The following is a 14,356-nucleotide window of genomic DNA, read 5'->3' on the forward strand; positions in this document are numbered from 1 at the left end:
CGCAAAATAAGTATTATAGTGACGTCATATTTATGAGCAGATTTGAGTAGCATACGTCAATACGTCACTTCCACCTCAGAAGTGGCTGTATCGTTTTAGTATCTATGACTCATGCAAAATAAAATAAGAAACGTAGTTAAGCATAATGTATCAAGTGTAATGACTCTATTTACAAAAGATGGTGTCGGCAGTTTCATAAAACCTAAAAGACAGAGAATTAAATGAACAATAGCAGCAAAACCGTCAATTACAACGAGTCGAACATAAAACTTAAGAACAAATAAATTTTAGATTACAAGACAAGTGGCAGTAAAAATTACAGCGAGTAAAAAAAAGTGACAAACAAAGATATATGTGGTTACAAGACATGTAACGAGGATCAGAACAAATCAAAATAAAAGTGACCAACAATGAATGCGTTTTAAACAGTTTCATATTACCTAGAGGACAAAACGTAAATTAACGTAAAACGAGGACAAACTGAACCATCAAATCAGACAACATCAAGAAGACGACCCCAAAAATGTAAAGTAAAGAGGGGAATTGAACAGCCTAGACAATGAAATGTGACTTCCGAACAGCTATGGTAAAGGGCCTTCAAAAATTACTGAAGTAATTAAAAACAAAATTTAATAATAAATAAATATGTGGTTATAATACTTGAAAAAACGTAAGTCAAAAAAAAAATATATAGGTACGTTTAAAAGATAAGTGGCACCGAACCAAAGCAGTCATCACAAAGCGTTAAAAATGAATTTAAGAGAAAAGAAACATGCTGTAATAAGACAAGCCGCAACTATAATCACAACGAATTAAACTAAAAGTGAAGACGAAAGTAAAATTTAAGTTAGAAGAAAAATGCCATCGAAACCTTCGACGCCAAAGAACTGTGGAGCGAAAACCGGCAAAAACCTATAGGTTGCTCTAAACTAAATAAGTTTAAATTAAAAACCATTGCGACACTTCAGCGATGTATGTATTCACTGTGGAGTCCTTCATTTGCCCGAGGAAAGAGCAGTCAACAAAGATATTGATTTATTTTGTGGTTGCAGCTCGCTTGTTCAAATTGCACTGTCACCTCCACAATGACTAAATGAATTGGTTTGGTCTTATTTAGAAAATCACTTACTCTTTAAAAAGTTTCACAAATAAATCTGAGATTTGAACTCATGTTTTAGCTTGGCTTCATTCAGCGTAAGCGATGATCGAACCATCAATAGTCTTAATGTTTTCAGCTTCAAAGTAGCTAGATAAATTTATCATAAAACAAAATTTAGAGGCACGTCCATCACAAATCACTGAAGGTGATTTTGAACCACCTTCATTTGACTAATTGTGCTTTTCGGACCCCAATGAAGTTGTTGAAAAACACCTTGCACATCCTTTAAATTCTGGGACTTCCCTTAGCCTAATAGATCTCTTGGAAGAAATATTGTGAGACACGAATAACTTTGCCAAGGTTCAAGGAAAATTCAAAAAGTGGAGGATGATATCAATCAGCCCTGCAATTTCACTAGGAAACAGCCTCACTTAGAAGGTGAGCAACAATAAGAACAAATGCATACAAAACTTACTGTAAAGCAGTATTGGGAACCAGAGGCAAAGCAGCCACCCAGCAATATATATCAACAAGATGTATTCCTAAAATAATTTTACGCAAGGAATACATTGAAATCAGTAAAACAGAAATCAGGAATACAGAATCAGCAAAACCAACGTAGTCAAACCTGTAAATTAATTTAAATGTCAATATTTCTGCAAGATAGTAAATAGTACATCCCTATGGATATGAATTTTAAAAGGAACCCAAAACACTACAAGGACATCATGACAAGCACTTGACACTTCAATATATTATTGTTATGGCCTCTTGCGATGGCGTTGGATCTGAGAACTTGTCACTAGCACCACTAGTGCCCTCCACTAGAGTATTGTATCATAGTCGAGCAGTCCAAAGAGTTCTACCAGCTCTTCCACGCACATATTACAACCACCAGGGATATGACAAGTGTACCACCTGTAGGGGGAGTAAGGGCAACACTATTTACTCTGAGGTAACACGACTTGTGTCACCACTAATAAATATGTCCTTGCAGGGGGACGGTTCCTCCTGTGGATACTACAATGACAATAATTTTCAATACTCTCTTCCTAATCCCATCGGGGTTCGGGACAAAAGTCAAATACGACCGTAAAAAACAACTCACTTTTACTTCCAATCTCCGCTCCACCAACTATCTTATATACTCTCAATATGAACTAGATCTAACTTAAAAAATATATATCGACACAAAAATCAAAGTTGCCTCTGGTGTTGTCTAGTCTAGACACAGGCAATTCGAATGCATCAAACCCCAAAATGGAATTAGCCATGCCCATAAATTAAGAATCAATGGTCCAGGATTTAGTATGCCCATGTGATCATTCATAAAGAATTTTAATCCGAAGCCGACTTATTTTCTTTTGTGAAATTGTTGACTTGGCAGCAAAAATTTACATTCTATATAAAACTTTTACTGTGGGAAAAACCTAAGCAAAAAGGAGAAGATATTTTTCTAATAAAAAAGCGGGCCCGGGCCCCAACAATTAAGTTACATCAAAGACTAAAATCAACAAGTTAAAATTAAAAAGTGTTAAAATTCCGTAGAGCACAAGTCAAATCAAAATTCATAATAATAATTTTGATAAACAGCAAGAAACTATACCTCCCAAATAAAAGCGACTATTATAAAAAGTTATTGCAGAATCTCAAAACAAATCATACCGATCAAAGATCCTTTCACAACCCACACCGTGGATAACAACAAATCTATATTAAATTTCTATGAATAAAAACTTCTATGAAAAAAACTGGCTCAAAATGAATCATCTGTCAGAAAATTCAAAAAGTTACATAGATTAGAAATTATCACAATAGACTTGCCATACCGAGCTTCCTCGACGAGTCTTCATCACTGAATATCACAGCTGAAGTATTAAAGAGTAAACTTTAATTGGTGAAGCCGTGCTTCTATTTCGTATTTTACTACGTCGACTGTATCCAACTCCGGTGGTTTAAAACCTATAAGTAAGTTATCAATTCTATAACAAATCATACGATTGGTCAAGATAAAATACATTTTGGATCCATAACATAATGGATACCTCAAGAAACATTATCAGTATTTCGCTAATTTGTTTCGCTAATTTTCATGATGAGTGCTCAGAAGATAATAGTAGGGATAGGGAATTAAACCATAATTCTAGTTTGAAAGTTTTTCATAGGCTAGAAAAAATAATTGTTAAACTATGCCCTTTAACAACTGCAATAATGCTAAATGATAGATTTGATTCTACTGATGCATACAAATGCATCAGTAGAAAATTGTTTCAAAATAATGAAAAGATAGGTTTACAAAGTTGGGCTAAGTCCTATGGACCCTGGTGAATTTGTGGATACGAGTTATATAAATAATATACCCATGGTTTCAAACAGGATTTCTTTCCTGAATATCTATCCCCCTACCTCTAAAATTACTAGCTCAAGAAAACGAATGCATATTAATATCGAGCAACAAAAAGTAGAAGAAAAGGAAAAGCTATTCCCAAAAATGGATACTGTAAAGAGGTCGTGCAACATTGATTTTACTTCATATTAACCTATCCTGGATTTTCATTCGGGGGTAGCAAAAAACTTTTAAAACGCGTCAAAAATTATTCATATCCATTTTGTACCGTTTTTACGAGTCAAACAAAATTTTTGGGGGATCAAACCTTACGTAACACAAAAGCAGATCAACTGGCTCACTTTGCCGCTAGCGCAAGGCATTGGAAACTTTGTTGAGGACGTGATTGCTACTAAACGTCGATATCCGTTGGCCAATCAGAAGTGACCCAAGTCAAAGGGAAGGCTACGCACTCGTTGCCTGTTGTATTTGGTGAGTTGTAAGACAATATAAGAAGAATATGTAAAAGATCAATGGACAAAAAATTTTTTCAAAAAATTTTTTTTTAAAGGCAAAAAAAAAATACTGAAAAAAAAAACAAATCAAATATTTCGATAGGACAACCGCGTCTCTTCTTTAGCTCAAACCAAAAAAAATAGAGGAAAATGCCAAAAAAGTCAAAAAACCCCAACATGGACAGTCAATGCAAAAAACAAAAAAAAAAACAATAAAAAGTAATGAAACCCCAAAATTAAAAATAAATAAAGTTCAATAAAACCCAAAATTAGAAGAATTAAAACCGAATACTTAACAGCCAAAGGTTAGTTGGAATATTCGTGTTGGAATATTCTAGGATTTCCAACAACTATTGGAAAATAGGTTTTGGAATATTCTGGGATATAGAAAACATCAGGATTCCCAAAAATAGTCAACTCCAGGATATTTTAAATGCAACAAGAAAAAAAATTAAATATGATGATAGAGACATCCAAGTGGTGTCTACTGGTATTAGACGTTCGAAATTCACCTCAGCAAATGATAAAAAATTAACCAGTGCTACAGAGGTGTTTATGATTTAAGTTGACGCATCCGCAAACAACGCTGCGGCTGAAAATCTGCGAGAACGGATTCGCCAGTTTGGAGATTTGCACAAAGAAGAGGCGAAAATCATAGTTTTAACTAGTGATTAATAAGTGATAACTAGTAATTAATTAGCGTTAACTAGTGATTGTTAACGAGTGATTTTCTTTGTTTGTTTTTCAGCATTTTGTACTTTAGCTGCGAGAAATGTGGCATTAAAGCTTGCGAAAGAGGCAAATATAGTTGGATACCAAAATCTTCTTATTGTTCGGCTAAATCTGTGAGTTCTTCTCATTTCGTCTCATTAAATATTGTAATTTGAATAATGATAAGTTAAGGATTTAAATGAAGAAAATGATGTACATCTGAAAATGCGCGTTATAATATTCTGGAATATACGAAAGATCGGGAGTCACAAAGAAACCCAACTCCAGGATATTTTAGATGCAATTAGGAAAAAATTAAATATTATGATAGAGACATTCAAGTAGTGTCTCTTGGTATTAGACGTTCGAAATTCACATTAGCAAATGATAAAAAATTAGCCAGTACAACAGAAGTGTTTATTATTTACGTTGACGCATCTGCAAATAACGCAGTGGCTGAAAAGATGGGAGAACAGATTCGCCAGTTTGGAGATTTGCACAAAGAAGAGGCAGAAATCATAATGTTAACTAGTCATTAATTAGTGTTAACTAGTGATTTTGTTTGTTTGTTTTTCTGCATTTTGTATTTTAACTACGAGAAATGTGGCAAAAAAAATTATGAAGAATGGGCAAATAGAGTTGGATACCCAAATCTTTTTATTTTTCATTTAAATCAGTGAGTTCTTATTATTTCGTCTCCTTAAATATTGTAATCTGGATAATGATAAGTTAAGGATTTAAATGAAGGAAATGCAGTACCTCTAAAAATGCGGGTTGGAATATTCTGGAAAATAGAAAATATCGGGTTATTTTAGATACAAAAAGAAAAAAAATTAAATATGATGATAGAGACATCAAAGTAGAGTGTCACTTGGTATTATACGTTTGAACTGAGAACAAATTCACCAGTTTCAAGATTTAAACAAAGAAGAGGCAAACATCATAGAAATAACTAGTGATTAATTAGTGTTAACTAGTCATTGTTAACTATTGTTAACTAGCTATTATGTTTGTTTGTTTTTTGGCTTTTTATATTTTAGCTATTACGAGAAATATGGCAATAAAGCTTGCGAAATACAGATAAATATAGTTGGATCCCCAAATCTTCTTATGGTTAAGCTAAATCAGCGAGTTCTTTTAATTTTGTCTCATTAAATATTGTAATTTGAATAATGATAAGTTAAGGATTTAAATGAAGGAAACGCAATACATCTGAAAATGCGTGTTGGAATATTAGGGAATATAAAAAACATCGGGATTTCCGAAGAAAGTCAACTCCAGCATATTTTATATGCAATAAGAAAAAAAAATTAAATATGATGAAAGAAACATCCAAGTAGGGTCTCTTGGTATTACACGTTCGAAATTCACCTGAACAAATGATAAAAAAAATTTGCCAGTGCTGTAGAGGTGTTTATTATTTACGTTGACACATTTGCAGACAACGCAGTGGCTGAAAAGCTGAGAGAACAGATTCACCAGTTTGGAGATTTGCACAAAGAAGAGACAAAATTCATAGTGTTAACCAGTGATTAATTAGTGGTAAGTAGTGATTGTTAACTAGTTAGATACCCATATCTTCTTATTGTTCAGCTAAATCAGTGAGTTCTTATGATTTCGTCTCATTAAATATTATAATTTGAATAATGATAAGTTGAGGATTTAAGTGAAAGAAATGCAGTACATCTGAAAATGCGTGTTGGAATATTCTGGGATATGGAAAACATTGGAATTCCCTAAGAAAGTCAACTACAAAATATTGCGGATGTAATAAGAAATAAATTAAATATGATGAAAGAGACATCCAAGTAGAGTGGCTCTTAGTATTGGACGTTCGAAATTCACCTGAGCAAACGATAAAAAATTAACCAGTGCTGCAAAGGTGTTTATTATTTACGTTGACGCATCCGCTAACAACGCTACGGCTGAAAATTTAGTTAGGGGTGATGGACCTGGGGTTAGGTGACCTTTTTTGTTTCTTCGAGTAGATATAGTCTTCACTTATAATAGATTCCCGTTTATACACTGATTGTTAAGAGGAGAGTGACCCATGGTTTAAAAATAGATGTTCGCTCGGTTTTGTTCTTGTTTTATAACGTCAGTGCTTGAAGTTTGTTTATAATGTTTGTTGTTCTTATTTATTTATATGTATATATTTTTTTTCTTCGTGTTTTAGTTGTCGTATTCTTTTTATGTGTTTTTGTTAACAATTTTTCTTCGTTCTTTTCGTTTTTTTTCGTTGAGAAAGGCTCCCGGACGTAAGGCCGAAATATTCAGAATATTTTTAATTAGTCTTGTTTTGTTTTTATTAATTTTTGTTCCACTGCTTTGTTGAAATTAAAATTTGTTTTTTTCTTGCTTAATTTTTAGATACAACAAGAAAAAAAATTAAATATGATGATAGAGACATCCAAGTATTGTCTCTTGGTATTATAAAATTTAAGAAAAAAAATATTTTTAACTGAAAGTAAGGAGCAACATTAAAACTTAAAACGAACAGAAATTATTTATTATATGAAAGCGGTTGTATCCTCTTAAACGCCTCACTCTTTACGCTAGTTTGACTCTGTCTCACAACTTTATTTTTTTAAACAATAAAAAACTTTAGAAACTTATTTCAAATGTTTATTTTAATTTTGGGTTGCTATGGGCTATCAAACTGTTATCCTAACTTGTCTCATTAGGGTTTTTTTCTGGTAATAACGTCAGATTCTTTTGTACTTTAGGTAAACTTTATTGGATTTTCAGTAAGAAGGGAAGAATTGGAAGTTCAAAACCAAGAATTGTTACTCTTACGCAACCACCAGTGGATCTTGCTGCCAGGAAATTTAAAAATGATTATGCCAAGGCTACTCGTAATGAATTGAGTAAGTGACACGACTTTGTCACCGTACGAAGTAAATTCTGCCCCTTGGACTACGAGACATAGGATAAGAAATTTGACGAGGGATTTTACACTAAAGTTCAAATTTTGTTTCGAATTTTTTGTTTCGAAGTTTCGAACTACGAGACTTGGGATAAGAGATTTTACGAAATATTTTACGCTAAAGTTCGAATTCTTTTTCGATTTTTTTCGAATTTTCTTCCGGTAATAACGTCTCATTCTTTTGTACTTTAGATAAACTTTATTGAATTTTCAGTAAGAAGGGAAGAATTGGAAGTTCACAACCAACAATTGTTACTCTTACACAACCAACAGTGGATCTTGGTACCAGGAAATTAAAAAATGATTATGCCAAGGCTACTCGCAATGAATGGAGTAAGAGACCCGACTTTGTCGCCGTACCAAGTAAATTCTGCCACCTGGACTACGACACTTGGAATAAGAAATTTGACGAGAGTATTTACGCTAAAGTTCAAACTTTGTTCGAATCACAAACCCCTGAATCACAAAAGCCGTTTAATTAGAATACATAGCTCTTTTGAAAGTGCTAAAGAAAAGCATTAGCATAAAGAGCGAGGTATTGGCTAGGGGGTGAACCCCCTTATATACGTAATAATTTCTGTTCGTTTTAAGTTTTAATGTTGCTTCTTACTTTCAGTTTAAAAAATATGTTTTTTTATTTAATTTCTGATCGTTTTATAAATAATGCTGGGAAATCCAGCGCCTTCATAGAAATGTCCCTTCCCCTATGAAAAAATCTTCCATGGACATATCCTCCCACGTAACCCCTACCTCCGACCTCCCTCTCCCCCCACGAGAAAAAAACCCTCGTGAAAACGTCTTTATGCTTTCCAATAACCAATACTATATGTAAACAATGGACAAAATTCATAACTTGCAGCCCTTCCTCCGGGAACTGTGGGGGATGAAGACATCCTCTAATATATATAGATTAGATTTTTATGCTGAACAAAATGGATATCTCAAATTTCGATCAGGTGAATTCGAGGAACAAATGAGCGTGGGAGGGGGCCTAGTTGTCCTCTAATTTTTGAGTCATTTAAAAAGGGCACAAGAACTTCTAACTTCCGTTCAAATGAGGCCTCTCGCGATATTCTAGGGCCACTGGATCGATACGATCACCCCTGGGAAACACGAAAAAAAACACGCATCCGTGATCTTCCTCCTTGCAAAAAACACAAAATTCCACATTTTTGCAGATAGGAGCTTGCAACCTCTACAGTAGGGTTTTCTGATACGCTGAATCTGACGGTTTGACTTTCATTAAGATTCTACCACTTTTAGGCGGTGTTTCCCCCTTTTTTCGAAAATAAGGCAAATTTTTACATGCTCATAACTTTTGATGGGTAAGACTAAACTTGATGAAACTTATATATTTGAAATCAGCATAAAAACCCAATTCTTTTGATGTATCTACCGGAATCAAAATTCCGTTTTTTTAGACTTTTGTTTACTATTGAGCCAGGTCACTCCTTACTTACAGTACGTTACCACGAACTGTTTGATACGTTCGAAATTCACCTGAGCAAATGATAAAAAATTAACCAGTGTTGCAGAGTTGTTTATTATTTACGTTACAACGCTGCGGCTGAAAAGCTGAAAGAATGGATTTGCGAGTTTGGAGATTTGCACAAAGAAGAGGAAAAAATCATAGTCTTAACTAGTGATTAATAAGAGTTAACTAGAGATTAATTAGTGTTAACTAGCGATTAATTAGTGATTCTTAACTAGTGTTAACTAGTTCACAACAACAGATTTAAAAATTGTTTATTTGATTTCATTATCGATATGAGTCTTTTCTCTATATTGCGTACTGATAAAATGGTTAATTCTGCATTGCTTACTGCCTCATCGTTCACCGGGGTATTTGAAAATTCCGTGGCAACATGTAAATGTATTGCATGCAATTATTTGTCTACATTCGAGAGGTTTTATCAGAAGGCAAACACATCCAAGAAGGATATGTTGGAAGATGATGCGATGAGATTGGGATGGACGGTTTTAATACATCTACATGAGCAATGTGGGACTATGAGTACAACCGAGTTAACAACTGAAGGGTTAGCGGTTAGGTGGTTAAGAAAATTTATGTATGATCTTTACAATAATGTAGATAATGTAGAGTATGAGTCAGAAGTTGATTTTAAGGAAAGGTTCAAATCTCATTTTGCTACAGGATATATTTATAAAGACAATAATGAAACAGCCATTAAGAATATAGCAGCAGCTGTGTCTCCTAGATCTGATAAGAAGCTCCCTGGTGGGTCAGAAGTCAAGTTTCAGGGGAATGCAGGTTTTACATACAAGTTAACTGATATATCCCGTCTTATTTCCCTATTCTCATTAGGTGTGGAACATGCGAGTACACATATGTTAGTGGCATGGATTCCCCAATATCTCTCATGGGTTTTATTTCCCGTAGCATTCAAAGGATCGGAGAGTATAGTCATGTTTAATAAGTTGGTGGGGGCAGGGATAGGGGCTGACAACCAGTTGAAACCTCCGGCGTCAGGGAAAACGTTTAACTCACACATTCCCAATTAGTAGTAGGACTTGACCCAGACCTACAGAGCAAGTTGATTGAAGCACTCTCTACCATTATCAACCGCCTCTTTCCTAACTTCCTGGGTCTTAAGAATATGATTCAGCAATGTTACTACTCAGGTATGACCGGTTATTTGACAGTTTATAAGATCATACAAGCGTATGAAACAGAGTTCCCTTTCGGCACCATGAGGAGGATTTGCTATCACGAGTTAAACTGTATGATCAATTCATTAGCTACTGCATGGAACCCCAAATTGAAGGATTTAGATACATTCTTTATGTATGGTTCTAATAATCTGAGGGCAGCATTTTTTTCAGACAAAATTTAAGAGAACAATTCAGGTATGCTGTCAAAATGCCATACAGGTGGATGGGCAGGCCTCTCTTAAGTCATAGGTTTATGGTAAAGATATGGATGACCTAAGTGAAACTCAGCGGACATGTTTTCAAGGTAAGATTAATGATTTGATTATAAGAAAAGCCAGTGAATTAAGTCAAGGAGCATCCGTGACAGTCTCCACAGGATCATTTACGAAAGATTCACATGCCGCTCTTGAAGCTCAGCAGATAGATCACTTTTAGATAGATCACCTACTAGACCAAAATGATTTGCTTCAGTAATAGCCAGCAAGAAGATTATTTCACAACAGAATAGTTAACATAATTTCAAGCTTTTTTAAATTTACCTCAGTTGCTCTGGTATTCTCACTGAAGTAACTCTAATAGCACCTTTTCCCTACTTAGATTAGTTTGCGCCAATTTCATATTTTATTGAGTGGTAGTTTTATTTGTTTTTAGTTTTAGTTTGATTTTTATCTAGTTCTTCTTCTGTTTCTCTCTAATTCTTGGTTTTTTGTCCATATCAGTGGGAGTATATTTTCAAAGCGGTTACAGAAATTTCAAAGAACAGTCGTCCAAAGAGAGGAAGGGTATTCCCGGTCTGATTTGAAATAAAATCAGAAATTAGTTGTTTTTTTTGTTTTTTTTTTTTAGTGGTAAAGAAAATTTTTAACTCAGAATAATACACGAGAAATTATTCGGAGGGAAGTTTCAGTAAGGATGGAATTGTCAATTGTAAATTCCTGGGGGGAGGGGTATTTTACGGAGGAGAAACGATTCCATATATGCGGAAAGCCCCCCCCCCCTTTCCATACTTCGATTGGTACGCTAAAGTTTGACCTTCTTTCCAAATTCTGTAAGAAAATCTCCTTAAAACAAAAAGGCTGTTTAATTAAAATAACAAGAAGCTTTTCTTAAGAGTAATAAAAATCTTTAGCGTGAACATTGAGGTATTGATGAGGGGGCAGCCCCCCTCATAAACGAAAAGATTCCTGCTCGTAGAAAGTTTCAAGGTTCTTCCTTAATTTCAGTTGAACAAACACCAGATTTTTTATATTTAATCAGGATATAAGGAGGGGATGTTGAATCAGGCCAAAAAACTACAATTTTATTACTATAACTGCTACAATTGCTAATGCTACTCATGTTACTATGACTATTACTATTACCACTACTACTAGTACTAACAACTCACCACATCACCAACCCACCTGAGGATCACAGAGCTACGTACGCTCCCCTTCCGTCCCAATCTTTTCAAAGCCTCCCTCTTTACACCCTCCCAGAAAGTTCCCATTACTCTCAAGTATTTCTTTACATCCTTCTAAAAGTTCATTCACTTTCCTCACATTTTCATCTAGGACGCTTAAATAATCAGCATAACGTCAGTTGGTCATCAATAGGTCGTATTTCCATAATTGAATATTTTCAGAACAGTAAAAAAAACTTTTTATTTCTCTTTCGATAACCGGAAAACAAAACAGATGTATATGTAAAATCAATTCATATCAATCCCTTTTTGTTTTATGTTTATCCAAAGAGAAACGTAACAGCTGAGAGGTTTTTTTGCTTTTCTGAAAATTTACAATTACGAATACGACCTTTTGATACCCAACTGACAATTATCTTAGTAAGGAAAATTTTTCTTCCCCGTTTGATTCCGTCTTCTCCCATTACCTTTCCTGTGCTCCTTCAGACAAAGTCCATCAGAACGATCCATATAAATGGGGAAAAAACAAAACCCTACTTAACTCTGGATATTGTACAAAACCAGCCACTAGCCCAAATTATTACCTTAACCGCAGCAGTGTAATTCTCATATTTAGCACTAATTTCTTTAATACACTTGTCTGGTAAATTATATAAGGATAAGGCATTCGCTATAGCTCTTCTCTCAGCTGAATCAAACGCTTTCTCCTAATCTATAAAACTGAGAAACGACAGGGTTTGATGAACCAAGCACTTCTCAATTATTAGCTTAAGAGTAAAAGTTTGGTTAACACATCCCCTAGCGTTTCTAAAATTAAACTGCCCTTCTCTAGAAACTATGTTCACAGCACCTCTCAGTATAAAAAGTATCATCATAATATGTAATTTTCTAGAAAAAATGACCAGGCTAATGCCTCTAAAATTAGCACAATCACTCTTGTCCCCTTTTTAATGCAATATTTAATCAGGGTTTTACTAAAGTCGCTAGATACTACCCCTTTCACAAACATTAATTAAAAAACTTTTTCACAAAATAAGTTTTTCAAAGAAAAGTAAAGAGCTCCATTAAACAAAAAAATGAGCAAAAATAAAATCAAATAATCTACCAAGCGTGAAACTACGACAAATCAGCATCGATAAATAAATGAAACCCAAAACGAACAGAAATTACAATAAATAACCGAGTCAAACTCAAAACAAGCAGCAATTAACATTAGTTGGGCTCAAACCCCCTATGCCTTCCCAAGGCAAGAACAAAATTTGCACTTTACTGAAAAAAAATATAAATGTTTTTACTTTTATAACTTTAATAAATCAAATAATATTAACATTTTGATTACTAAATATCAGTATATGCATATTAAACTGAAAATGCACATTCATTTGTTTTTTTTTAGTAGAGTGCAAATTATGTTCTGGCCTTGGGAAGGCATAGGGGTTTTGAGCCCAACTTATGTTAATTTCTGCGCTTTTTTAGTTTGACTCGGTTATAAACTCGGTTAGTTTGACTCGGCAATTTCTATTCGTTTTGGGTTTCATTTATTTATCGATGCTGATTTGTGGTAGTTTCACGCTTGGTAAATTATTTGATTTTATTTTTGCTCATTTTTGGTTTAATGGAGTGTTTTACTTTTCTTTGAAAAACTTATTTTGTGAAAGTTTTTTTAATTAATTTCTGTTCTGTTTTAACTAATTTCTGTTTATATTGACATAGTCTTTTCAGGAAGAAAGATTTATAATACTTTAAATCTTATCGTTTTTTTAAGAGTTTTTAGTCTGGCCTGCTATTTGTATGCTGCAGAAAAATTTTCAGCAATTTTTAACAACATACACCCTTTTAAAAATCTGGACACAAATAGTAGTGTTTAATTTAGTTTTATATCTCCTCTAGTTGACCTGAAATGGAAAACTTAATACCGTTCGCAGAAAAATCTGTTTACTTTCTTTGATAGCTTGGATATACTTACGCTATTTCGATTTAGTTCAATTTTAAGAGCAAAAGTAGCCCCGAAAGTTTGAACATAATACCCTTAGTCGTGCTGAGATGCCTTATTGGAAATTAGCACTAAAACAGTGCATTTTGATTTAATCTTAAGGCAACATTTAGTTTTTAAACATAAAGGCAAATGGGAAGGTGGGCGTGGGAGGGGGATTAGTTTTCCTCTAATCACCCTCGACTATTAAAAATGGCATCATCCCTTTCTATTTTCAATCGAGTGAGCCCTTTTCGAAGTTCCTAGCCCTAGCCCTTTAAGACCCGATTAAAAATGATAAGGCCCCAGGCGCTGATAGTGCTGTAAATAAGTTTTTAAATATGGTAGCTAGGAGGTTAGAAATAAGCTTTTAAAGATTACGAATATGATCATAGGCAGCGCAACAGCGCTGCCTAAGTAAAGAACGATGTTGCCACAATGTATTATTTATTTATTTTAATTTTTTTTTCTTCATACCCGGGCACTTTGTATCGAAAGAGTTGTCGTAGAAACTTCGAAATGGGCTCATTCGAATGGAAATTGGAGTGGCTAGCGCCATTTTTAATAGTAAAAAGTGATTGGAGGGCAACTAGCCCCCCCCCACGCCCATCATTCCCCCAAACACATCCAATCAAACTTTTGAGATAGCCATTTTGTTCAGCATAGTTGATTTCCAGATAGAAAATATATTTTTGAGGAGGACAATCCCCACAACCCTCGGGGCAAGGATTT

At 34.3% G+C, this 14,356-nt stretch overlaps 1 long non-coding RNA gene across 1 annotated transcript in view; it reads right to left on the reverse strand.

The window, feature by feature from the left end:
* Nucleotides 1-2,747: 2,747 nt before the first annotated feature.
* The window catches only part of LOC148940416 (uncharacterized), a 41,531-nt gene continuing 29,922 nt past the window's right edge, over nucleotides 2,748-14,356 (reverse strand). The window contains exon 3 of the long non-coding RNA XR_016143409.1: nucleotides 2,748-3,061. This is a non-coding gene — a long non-coding RNA (uncharacterized LOC148940416). The remainder of the gene's footprint in view (nucleotides 3,062-14,356) is intronic.

The sequence above is a fragment of the Artemia sp. Qi Xiang Cuo genome, chromosome 19 (assembly GCF_049724085.1).
Source record: "Artemia sp. Qi Xiang Cuo chromosome 19, ASM4972408v1, whole genome shotgun sequence".
NCBI lineage: Eukaryota > Metazoa > Arthropoda > Branchiopoda > Anostraca > Artemiidae > Artemia > Artemia sp. Qi Xiang Cuo.